Raw genomic sequence first — 12,485 nt, 5'->3', positions numbered from 1 at the left:
AGGTCTTTCCTTTCTCAGAATGGGGATATCGGAAGTTTTTGCTGCTGTTAGTTGTTGGGGTTTATGTGTGTGTGTGTGTGTGTGTGTGTGCGTGCTAGTCTGGGAAATAAATTTAAGATACTTCTGGACTGTGGGCATTTTCTAGTTTCAGAGTGGTACAAATCCAATATCTGGGATATCTCATCCCTAGTGCTGCAGGAGGATGAGGATGTACAGAGATGCGTTCAGTTGCTGATGGTCTCATTGTGGCAATGCTGCTCGCTGTGATTATCTTGTCATTGCTTTTGGAGAGCATTCTGCAGCCTGACATCTTGTTATACTCCCTTTCCTGCTTATCAGCAGAAGCTCTTGGTATCTTTTTCTCTAGCTATCTCCTCAATATCCTTTACACTTCATATATTTTTAAAACCCTCTCCCTCATCTGCTTTTCCTTTTAATCTCAATGCAAACTCAAAATGAGGAACCCTGGATAACTTGGCATCAGCCCCATGTTTTATGCATCTATTTTAATTGCAGCTAGATTGAAAACCTAAATTCTTCCTTATAAAACATGAAGATACCAAAAACTTCACCGTGTTTGGGTTAAAAACTGAATTTTTGACAGAAGGGAAGTGAAGAGATGAGGAGCATTTCCTTGGCAGTGGTGGGGGCTCGGCTGGGAGGTGGGAGTCCAGTTGGGTTGCTGCTTAGCCTTCCCCAGGACAAGGCCCCGATCCCCACAGGTCTGCAGGCACTGGATCGGTGGGGTCTCTTGGAAAGAAGCTTTTATAGACTGCCAAGGAGGCAGCTAGTTCTCTGGACACTTTGCTTCAAGGCCTCCTTGGCTTTCTCTGATATGAACTGTGAACGTGAATTTCATGGTGTGAAAGGATGTCAGTCGGGGACTGCACCAAAGGCTTGGACCAAAAGCCTGGTGAAGTCAATGGAAGATTCCTAAACTGTTGTTGATGGACTCCGTTTTGTGTCCAGAATGGCTTTATGTTGTCTAGCTTCTAGGTGATACAAAGACTGTTGAGTTTAATGCCTCTATTTCCCTTAAATGAGGTCAGGGTGGGTCAGAGCAGTGTTTACTGGTAGTTGCTAAGGGAGGGAGACATAGATGTAGTACTCAAGGATTTTGCTTCTGATGTGATCGAGCTGTACCATGCAAGATTTCCTTACTCCTGCCTTTGCAAAACTGAAGTGTTTCTTAAATGCCATGTGCTTGTTTGTCTTGGTTTATTCCTTTGTAATTCAGAACTGAATTAAAACAGTGGTAGGTAACTCAGTATAAATATGTGCTGACATGCAAGATGTAGGTTCTCGAGGGACCAGAAGTTTCATAGATTGTTAGTATGGAAAATGGAGAACTGCTAGGATTAAAGAGAGACGTCAGACATTGATTTGCTTGTGTGGATGTGGGAGAGAAGGGACAATAAGATGTAATATTTTCTCTGAGTTACAGAGAGAGAGCCTTTCATTATCTGCATTCTCTGGAGTTTTCTATATTCCTCAGCATATTTTTGCCATATGTGTTTAGTTTCCAGAAGTTTATATACATTATCTGCTTTTCGTTCCAAACAATGTAACATTTATTACTAGTTTCATGAGTTGTTGTTTCAGGGGGGGGGAAAAAAAAGTCTGCCTAGATCTGCCTGTAACTTTGATTTCTGTTCTGGCACCCTACCACGTGCAATATATACCATCTGCACCAAGGAGGATGATAAAAAATATGCCTATCAACCAAGTCTTTTGTATAGTTGTCTCAGTCTCATTCACAGCGATGCACATGGTTTCGAGGAGGGTCACCAATAGTTCGCTGTTGGTGAGCAAGATGGCTTTTAACTGCTAACCCATCCCCGTATAGTAGCAAGGGATGATCTTAGAGGTCTGTCCAACCTCTATGATTCTATGATTCATTCCCAAGGCAGGGGGGAGCACACCAAAAGTGCAGTGGCAAGGAAGTCTAAAGGGGGATCACACAAGGAAGCTTCTTGATAGCAAATTATTTTGCTTACTGTTCATGTCCTTTGCAACCTTAACGAACAATGGATAGAAAGACTGGACATAATTATAATTACATGGAGGAATCAGTGCGGTGCTGTAACATTGTTTTCTCTGCTCACCCTCTCCTTCTTGAATTACTTATGCTTGATTGTTACAATTGATTGCAATTGTGAGAGCTAATTTTAGTGCATACATTTTGTAATGGAAGCCTGCCAACTGTTTGTGTAGTGGAAGGCAACAACGACGCAGAACTTGATATAGGATATATTTCTCTCTTTCTCCAACCAAATGTTGGCAACTGTTTCATAGACTTATTCACATACACATATATATATGCATATATATAACACGTCTGTATATATATACAAATACATGTATGGACAGTATATATAGCCAAAGAAGAAGAAAATGTAGCCAACTCCCTGTGAAAAGCAGAAGAGCAACTTAAATAACTGTGATGAGTTTTAGGAACCAGCTGAATTTAATGCTGTTGAGAAAGCGATCATTTCCTTAGATACAGAACAAATACTAAAAGCAATTGAGTTTGATCTTAAACTTTACATGATGGAAAAGAGGACAAATAGCATTCCAACCTTAAGAAAAAAAATCCAATATGTTTAGTTTATGAAATTGAAGATAAGCATATGGGTATATAAATCTGGGCCCTTAGAAAATGTCATGGCAGTTTCCCTAGCAGCCTGGTCCAGTTTCCAAGAAGTTCATTGTCAGAACTTGCAGGAAGAGTAGATTTTAGTTGCCACAGAATAGGCAGCAAAGGTTTATTCTTAAGTGAATTCTAACTCAAGGATGAATTTGCTTTCCATGTCCTGGTTTCATACATCCTAGATTCAAGATACAGTAATTATCAAGGCTGTTTTCCAGGGCCTTTTCTTTCACATGCCAAAGAGAAGAAAGAAATTTTAAGTGGTTAAGAGGGTGTGAAGAGCGCAGATGGGTTGGTTGGGCTTTTAAGGCTTTTAGGGATGATTCTTCTATGGATTGAAAAGCGTAACTTAAAAAAGAAAGGTCATCTGGCAGATTAGTTTTGGTTACTCAAATTATTATGTGAGCTCATTGGTAAGGTAAGATACACAAACTAACTGCAACTCATGTCACCTTTCTCCCACAGCTTTTGGTGTCTCCTCTCATTCTGTCATTCTAGTTATGATTGTTTAAAAACAAGTTACAAGTTGAAGCTCCTATTGTACAAACATTGATCTTGGTCATCCTCCTGGAGTTATTCACAGATGTTAAGCCTTGGCAAAGTCATGGCCAAGTATGACGGGTGGAGGATCTACGTTCTTGAATCAACTCTTTCTTCTGTCTTCATTTTGGGGATTTTTAGTTCAACTCGGTGCCATATGGGGTTTACTTAAGGAGACAGTGTGTCTCTGTAAAAGCGTCTTTAAAAGGGATAGAACAGTTTAAATATGTTCCAGAGAATTAATTAAAATGTCTTTCAATTGAAAGGAAACAAGACCTTTTTTTTTTCCCCTCCAAAATAAAGCTCCAGCCCTGTGAAACGCTTTGCATCCATTACAAAAGGCACTTCAGTACATGTTTCTAAAATGGGGAATGAGCAAACTGCATCTGCTAGGTGTGGGAGTGACATTTCAAAATCCCACTGACAGTTGAATTCTCAAACTAAACATCATCTTGCTCCGTCCTGGTGCTAAGTGAGTAACTTCCTGCTTTCCAGAAGTGAAACTGTCCCCTCAGAGGGGTGAAATTCACCCAAGGAAAGCGCTGGTAGAAACCCTCTGGTAGGACAGAGTCCTCAGTTCTCTACCACAGTACATTTTCATTTCTGATGGAAACTTTAGAGCTCCTTATTCTTAACATGGTAACAGTGTGAGGCAGGGCTCCTGGGTTTAGTTAGGAGTATTTGGGAAAGCCACCTTTGTCTGCTCTGAAATAAAGGTGGCCATATGCCTGTCTACAGTTCATCCCATCCAGTGTTGGGCAGCTCCTGCCTCTTTCCTTGTGGCTATCAGAAACACCTCGTTTAAGTGATGTATGTACACGGTTATCCCTGCTTGTCTTATCAGAAATGGCTGAAGAAGGGGAAAAGTATGGCATTTCTTGAACCATGGGGGCTTTCACTGTAGTTTTATACTTCAAAGTATATATTCAAAGAATGATAAAATAAAAGGAGTAAGTGATGCTATAGTGATGTTCCTCAGTCATAGTTACCTACTTATTTTCATCACAGTTTTCATTGTTGAATCACTTGGTGCATCACGGAAGCAGACTTTTGATGTCGTATCTGTTCTAATGGGAATGGATTGTGACCTCTTTGAGAAGTGAAATGTCACAGTGAAGTTCACACTGTGGAGCTGCTGCAGAGCCAGGAAGAAGGCCTCTACTGTAGGCTGTCAGATGAACAGTGCCATTCCCAGTTTCAGTTTTCTGTTATTTTGCTTTCAGAAAGATTGCAGGATCAGACAGTTGTGTGGGCTTGAGAACTCTCTGGTCCCACCTCCCTCTCAGAAAGCATTTACAAGCATTTATATATATATACGTGTATATGTGTATGTATATGTGAACAGTAATCTGATGCAGGAGCATCATGCGTATTGCTGCTGTGTTTCGCATTGTTGACCATGTTATGAAAGAATTTATTTGTCACGTTAGTCTAGCAGTAATTTACTCAGTCCTTCAGTCCTATGTAAACTTAGATCTCACCTTCCTATCACAAAGAGAGCAACGACATAGAATCACAGAATCATTAAGGTTAGAAAATACCTCTAAGATCACCCAGTCCAACTGTCAGCCCATCCCCACCATGCCCACTGCCCACATCCCTCAGTGCCACATCCACACGGCTCTTGAACACCTCCAGGGACCGTGACTGCAGCACCTCCCTGAGCAGCTTGTTCCATTAATGGGAAGAAGGTGCCTGGGATACTGTTGCAAGGAGCGAGTTTGAAGGAAGTGAAAGGCTGGATGGGCAGGTAGAATATAATTTTGGCAAGGTAATACAGTAGCCAGAGCTGTGGATAGAACCACGAGCAGTAATGAAAGAGATCTAGTGACATCAGAGAAGATGATCTGAAGGGAAAACCGGAGATGCATGCTGATAGAGGGCTGCTGTCTTTGATGTATCTAACATGTGGATCCATGGAAGCTCGAGGGGAGAAGAATGGCAGCGAACAGCTGCACCTGCTGCTCCTTGTCTGGCAATCCTTGGGCATCCGTTAGCTTCTTTGTGAGGGGATCTGCAAAAGCTGCATGTGACAAGAAGCTCATGTTGGTACAAGCACAGATATAGTTGTTTAGCTGGGAGGCATGTCTGCAAGGGCTGCCCTTGCTGTGGAAAACCATGTATAGAGCAGAAATCAGAGGTGAAGACCTTGGTCTTCTGTGGTGTGCATGACAGCAGTCATAGCACGCTGCATCTTGTTTCCTTTGGGGGCCTCATGTACTTCTGTTTGAGCTGTGACATCACTCTGGTGCTGGGGGATGCAAAGCTGGCATCTCTGGGAGAGGTGGTGCTTGGTCCTACTAAATATTAGTGGGTTTTTCCCCTCCTGAGGTTTTCATGTTTCTTAACTTCACAGTGGTTAAATACCACAGCACAGTCATTAGCTGAGGATGAGCAGGGAGGATGGAGTCGGTTATGGCCAGAGTGACTGGTGGATGTGGCAGGCAGCAGCACCACGCTGTGTGCCGTGCTATATGCCGTGCCATATGCCATGTACTATGTGGAGCTGTAGTGACAGTTGTGCCTGGGGCTGCTGGGGGGCTGCTAGTTGTCAGTAGTACTCTCATGGTTGGAAAATCTAGCTCAGCAACACAAGCTGGGATTATGCGTAGGAACCTTGTTACCTTTTCTTATAGGGCAACACTGTTAGTGAAATAAGGCTTGGTTAGCTGACATGGCTCACTGCAGGGTGGGTTGCTGCATTTACAGGACAAGATGTGATGTTCCCCTTGGGTGCTTCAGCCAAACTTGCAATCTGCCTCAGAGGCTTACTGGGAAAAACACAGAAGAAACTGTTCTGATCAGCACCGTGGTGATGGTGCATGGCTCAGTCTGACTGCAGTGTGCTCCCTGTTTGGGCTTTACTTTTCAGAAGAAAATGGAATTGCTTGCTGGAGAAGTCAAAGTGGATTTTATTGAGTTATTTATTTTTTCACGCTCCAAGCCTGAGATGATGCTGAAGGGAATGATATCATCCCTCTTCTTCCTCTGCCGGGCCCTGTGTGCCTCTGCCTTGCTGGTGTCTGCCCCAGTGTTTTCAGGCCACAGGGCTGAACAGGGAACTGCTGTCATCAGATGTGTTTTCAGGCACTGACTTGACTTGCATGTGGGTGCAGCAGTGCTGGGGTGGCATGAGGGAGTCGAGGGGATGTGTGATCTTGATTAGAATGAATAGTGGAAGCGTACCTGTGTGACACACCTTCTGCCCTTCAGGTTTAATGCCAGTGTCAATGTTCGGCTGCTGGAGTGATTGGTGCAGAAAAAACACCTTTGCAAAGCCCACTTGTCTCAATCCTTCCTTTCTTTGTGTATTTATACCAGGCAGCACTTCTGTGCTGTGCAGCAGGCAGAGCACTGGCACAGGTTGCCCAGAGGCTGTGGAGTCTTCTCCTTGGAGGTCTTCAAAATCTAAGTGGACATAGCCCTGGGCACCCTGCTCTGGATGTCTCTTCTGCAGCAGAGGTTAGGCCAGGTGGACGCAAAGAGCCCTGCTGACATCAGCTGCTCTATGATCTTGTGTTACAGTCAGTGCTTTTGAAGTATAGCTACCTCAAGGCAAATCAGAAGCATCTGCAGGCGTAACTATTACTTAGTAGTGGTAAGTAAAGGGTGGATTTCTAGGGAGAGCTGCTTGTTCCATGGGCTGTTCCTTGGGCTGCAACATCAGAAGTGCTGAGAGCTGTGCATTGAGAAAGCCGGGCTGATATTCTCACGGAGATAGGGCTGTCTCCCCTGTGAATGCTGCATAACCAGGGCTTCAACTTACTAATAGTGACTTAACTATGAGCAGTCAAGAATGTGTTGGAGGTGTAATATGAGAAGAAATGGGATGAGGTAAGAGACAAGTCTTGGGCAATAGCACAGGAGGGGATACCACAGTAAAAAAAAAGGGAGGAATTCCCTAGCAGATGAGTGACAAAACAACATTAAAACAGGTTTTTGGTATTGGATGCAGGAGATGATGATTCAGTAAATGTAAACATGTATTGTGGGAGTTTGGCCTGTAGGAACACTGTGCTTGGAATAAATGGAATGGGAATATTTTAGCTCTTTTTTTTATGGAAGAGAACTGTATGGTGTCTCAGTTTGCTGACAGAAGCCATGAGTTTGCATGAATAGTATTGGGCACAAAAAAGCATGGGTAGCTGGCCATGTCTGGAAGGTAAGATGGTCAATGTGGTGTGGTGTGTCAGAGTAAGAGGTGGGAGAGAGCAGGACAGGGTGATTCCCCCACTAGCAATGTGGTAAGCTGGTGTAGTTTTACCCTAGCACCCTATCCCCACACTTTGAGGCAAGTCTCTGAAACATAGAATTGCTTTTTTTTCCCATCTCTGTACATAGTTCTTCTCTTTGCTTCTCCCGTCCCTTTGCTAGCTCTGCTCCTGGAATCTCCTATGCTGGCCACTGTGCTCTAGGCTGGCTCCTTTCCCTTCAGCTCACGTGGCTCTCGCTGCCGCCACTTCTGAAGTGTCCCCAGTCCCTACAAGTGTGACAGGAGTTCTTGTGCCCTGCCTTCCTTGGATGCAGGTTGCACGAACCCCTGGCTTGCACAAGTTGTCTTTTTGATAGAGTCGCTTAGAAACAGGACACTGGGGAAATACCATGACCAACTCTTTCCAGTGCATGCCATAGGGGTGACTGCTAGAAACTGAGCTAGTAGTCTTGACTGTGTAGTGCAGCCTACGTGACAGTTTATTTATTTATTTATTTATTCCAGATTTGCAGCAAGATAGGGAGGAGCATTTGGATGTGACCTGTCTATAGCTTAAGATAATTTCTGCACTGGCAAACACGCAAAGAGATAAAGCAATGGAGAGCTCAGGGCTAAATCTCCTCCGTACAAATGCTAGGAGCATATGTAATAGGATTGTTGAATTGGAGTTACATGTTTGCAGGGATAAGTACAGTATGGTGATACAGTACTGTCACAGCCATTCTAAAGCAGAAAGAAAGACAGGGATTTACAGCGGTTGTTGGGGATTCTTGGGTTTCACTGTAGAATTCTAGAGTAACAAAAGAATAGAAAAGGCTTTTGTGGATGAGATGAAACAGATCTCTGAGATGGCTGGAGCCGTGACTGAGGGCAATCTCAGATGGAGGAAGCAGGAATGCTCCGACCTTACTGCATTAAGGTATCAAAGATTATTTTTACACAACATACACAGAGAAGTAAAGTGTGTGTAGATCTTCCAGCAGAACTGTGAAGGAACAGGGGCAGAGCCCTGGCAGCTGGAAGCAGCTCACTTGCTCTTGCTCTTGCTTGTGCCCAGCACAGGGGAAGCTGTGAGAGGGGCCAGCGTCACTTTCTCAGGCTCTGCCAGGCAGGTGGAAAGTGAGCTTTGTAGTGGGAAGCCTTGGGTATCAATGCACATTTTGATCCTTACAGAGTGACCAGTGCTGCCCTTAATTAGGATGACCATCATTGTACTTTCAGACCTCCAAACTAACATCCTTTGTGTGTGTGTAGTACTGCTGATATAAGTTTGGACAAAAGAAAGGCTGCTAGAGTGGGCCTACAATTGAGCTGGTGTTGCTGTGTGTGTCTCATGGTGTGTGGCTCAGGGCTGGCTATGGATGTGCTTTCTGAAGGCAGGAGGACAGCGTGTACATGAAGGTCATCACCACATGACACCTCCTGTGCTTTTAAGGGGTTGCAGCAAGGGCATGGCCATGGGGTAGGGCTGTTGGGACTTGGCAAGTGGTCTTCTGAGAGCAGCAGAGGCTGCAGTAGTGCAATGTACGTGTTCCCACTAGTGCTTGGGCTGGGATGATTATAAGGAAAAGCACAGAGACCTCATAGAATCATTTATTTTGGCAAAGGCCTCTAAGATGATCCAGTCTAACCACCAGCCCACCCCCACCATGCCCACTGCCCACATCCTTCCATGCCACATCCACACAGCTCTTGCACTCCACTGCTCCCCTAGGCAACCTGTTCTTTCAATAAGAAAACAACAAGGAGGGCTTTTCTAGGCTCTTCTTACAGAGGTGGCTACAGATTTTTCTTTTTTTTCCCTTCTTCCTTGTTCCCTACACCCATGAAAATCTCCATCCACGCTGATGACTGCCATGACCACTACAGTGCAGCTGCCGGGTGAGGATGCAGCGTGGCCCATTTCAAACCTCTGCTCAGCCTTGCTCCTGCTGCTGCAGGCAGCGTTGTGTCCAGGGGGCTGCCACGAGAAGCCTGCCCGCTTTATTTTTAGTTCAGTTTAGGGGATTGCTACATTTCCTTGCTGTTTGTTGCTGCGGTTGCTAATCCTGTGGGCAGATTGATCGCTTCCTTGTATTCTTGGCTTTTATTTTGTTTACTTTATTGGTGAAAATTGTCTTTTTGTATGTGCTGTTGTGTTGGTTTTTTTTGCCCCCACTTTTCACTCAGTGCCAGCACTGGCATGAATAAATGGGAAGATGCCACAAGTTAACTGCAGGTTACCAGAGCCTCTAACTGTGGCCTGGAGAAGGCTGAAACCCAGCCCTGTGCCCTCCAGCTGTGGCAGGAGAAGGTTTCCTTGTGGGAGCAGGTCTGCCCTCAGCAGTTCCCTCCACTCTTTCTGGCTAAGTTGCTGTTTGCCCGCAGCCAGCGCGTTGTTAACTAGCAGAAGACCGTTCACGTTGAATTATGAATACATAAAACAGCAGTGGGATTTAATGAGGCAGCTATTCAGAAAGCAGGTGCTTCCTTTCTGGGTTTAAGTTACCAAATTCATCAGGGCATTTCAACTTTGTGCAGTTTAAATTCCCTGCTCCTGAAGAACAAAGTCATTTTCTCAGCTTTGGAGGCTGACATCTGCTTGCAGAGATTAACTGTGTTCCTATAGCAGCTGGCACAGATTTTCTTTGTGGAGGGGATGTATGGAACAGAGCATTAAGCCCCAGTACAAGTTGCCGCACTCAGATGGAAATTGCTCTGCAGGTTTTGAAGAAGGTGCATTTATCAGAGGGATGCCTGGTGGTGTTACATCACCTGTGGGTTTGGGACGGGTTTGAAAGGGCTGACTGCGCTGCGTGCAGCCGAATGGTCCTGATGGGAGGTCCTGTGCTCTGCTTATAAGCCACAGGGGCTTATTCCGCAACGCGGAGAACAACCATTTTAAATAAAGAGCCATCAGCCAGCACTTGCATGGAGCTGTGTTTGCGGATGGAGTGAAGTCAGTCGGTCAGGGGGAGTGACCCCAGTCTGTCTGGGCTGGGTGACTGCTCGGGAAGCCGTCCGTCAGCCACACTTTGACTCACCGAACAGCATGTGGCGATAATATTAGCTGGGCATAGGTGACCTCTTACTGCTCTAGCTGGATGAGTGTTTTACAGCCTTATTCTTAATTTACCGCTTTATACCTAAGTCAGTGCTTTCTGTTTATTGCTTTTTGAGAGCCAGTCTAAACCACGCTTGGCCTCCTAATTTAATGTTACTGACAGCGTGCCATCCAAAGCCAAGCTTTTTATAAAACTCCAGATCAATAGAAATGCTACAATTAATTAAACCCGAGTCCAGTGGAAAGAGCTGCTTTTAAACAAGGGAATGTTCCCTGCAGGACTTGCAAACTCAGATCCTGCAGCCGTGAGCGCCTGGAGTGAGCCGACTGGAAACAAAAGTGGAACCGACTTAATTGGGTTTTGTGGCTCTGGCAAAGTATAAAGAGCAACAAATAGCGAGAAGCAATTTGGATTTGAATTATTTTCTCCCCTACGTTAATAGGTCGAGGTGATGTTAGTAATAAAAATCTGGCTGGCTCTTTGGCTGCCAGAATTTGGCAGAGGTCTGTTGCAGGTAATGAGGGTCATGCAGATTAACACCAGCTGCGCGTCTGGCCGGGTGTTTGAAGCTGACCTGTTAATCTTTCTTTTCCATTCCAGGATCTACAGAGGACAACAAATGTTTCCCAGCCTTCCTACTGTAACACCCTGATGTGAGTAACAACCGTGGTGGTTTGTTGGTTTGGGTTTATTTTGTAAATAAACTTTCTTGAATATCCATTTGCAGCTGCTGCTCACCCCTCTTTTGTTCTGTCTGTTCCTTTCTCAGTCCCAGGGCAGCCCTCCATAGCCTGCAGAAGGGAGCGAGTGGTGTCTTAGAAATAAGAATGTGAAAACTTCTCTGTAATAAGAAATATAAAGCACAGTGAAATGTTTACGTGAAAAATCATGTCAGCAGCTGCGTCTTTTATCAAGGAATATATATTCAGAAATGTTTATACAGAAACGTGACAGCATTAAATCTGGGTTGTTGGTCACTAATCTTTGCAAAGATACAAAGCCGGCTAAGAAAAATAAAAACATTCCCCTGAGGCAGCTCGGAACTTACAATATATGGAAGACCCAAGCAGTTAAAAGCTCTTATCCTGCCCTTATTCTCCTCCACACTTCCTCCGTGTGGTCACTCCAAATTGCTGCCAGCTGGCCTATTTGTCATGTGTGTTTGTTTGTACTGCCTCTAATTTCTGACCTTTCAAAGAGACAGACAAAATCTGTGGCTTATGCAAATCTTTGAATTTACGGCCAGCCCAGCCTACTAGCGGGAAGGAAAAATACAGCGAGTTTGAACCGCACAAGGGAACAGATTCAATTCTGAAGTGCCTCTTTATTGACCATGGACCCTAAATTGTGTATAAATGAGTTGGAGCCTTGCCTCCTCTGCCTGCGGTTTTCTTACCTCTCTGTTGCCTTCTCCCCTTATTGCAGAGGGCACCGTAGGCTCCTTCCAAGCTACGTTCAGCCTGACAACTATGCCCTGGTTTGTTTGTTGCAGGGTTCCAAGATTTTCAAGTGAGAGGTTTTATAGTGTGGCATGTTTATAAAGACGAAAACAGAACGGTGTGTGTGTGTGTGGGGGGGATATAAAGACTGCATTGTAGAGAAAGAAGAGTGAAACTAGAAGACTGATCTGTCATCAAACAGAATGCCCCAGTGCGTGGACAAATGGTAAGACAGGCAGCCTGGGTGATATTTCCAGTTTCCCTGGAGTGGAAGTTTATACATGCAGTTTATAGTGGATAATGGAATGTTATGAAATGTTGTATCTTTTTATGAGGAATATGTTAATTCTGCCAGTGTGATAATCCTGAGGCTCCAACCCACAGCAAGGCTGATATTTATGTTATGAAGAGATGTGCAGACATTTATTGGGGTATAGACTGACAGTGCATGTAAAAATACAACAACAAAAAAACAACCCCAAAAAATCACCGAGAAAAATTGCTTTTTCATTCTCTTTTTCTTTCTCTCCCATTCCATCACATCAAATAACAATTAATGCCGAAGGGATGGCTGCTCTGAAAGGTGCTGCACTATTTTG

General features: G+C 44.5%; 1 protein-coding gene across 2 annotated transcripts in view; it reads left to right on the top strand.

The window, feature by feature from the left end:
- Positions 1 to 12,485, top strand: part of TIAM1 (TIAM Rac1 associated GEF 1) — a 170,019-nt gene that overhangs the window by 32,919 nt on the left and 124,615 nt on the right. For both annotated transcript variants that reach the window (XM_072327268.1, XM_072327277.1), the window contains one exon: positions 11,048 to 11,100. The gene's annotated coding sequence lies outside the window, so the exon portion shown is untranslated. The remainder of the gene's footprint in view (positions 1 to 11,047; positions 11,101 to 12,485) is intronic.

Source organism: Excalfactoria chinensis, chromosome 1 (assembly GCF_039878825.1).
Source record: "Excalfactoria chinensis isolate bCotChi1 chromosome 1, bCotChi1.hap2, whole genome shotgun sequence".
NCBI classification, from domain to species: Eukaryota; Metazoa; Chordata; class Aves; order Galliformes; family Phasianidae; genus Excalfactoria; species Excalfactoria chinensis.
The sequence above is the reverse complement of the archived record's forward strand: the minus strand, read 5'-3'. Positions and strand labels throughout refer to the sequence as shown.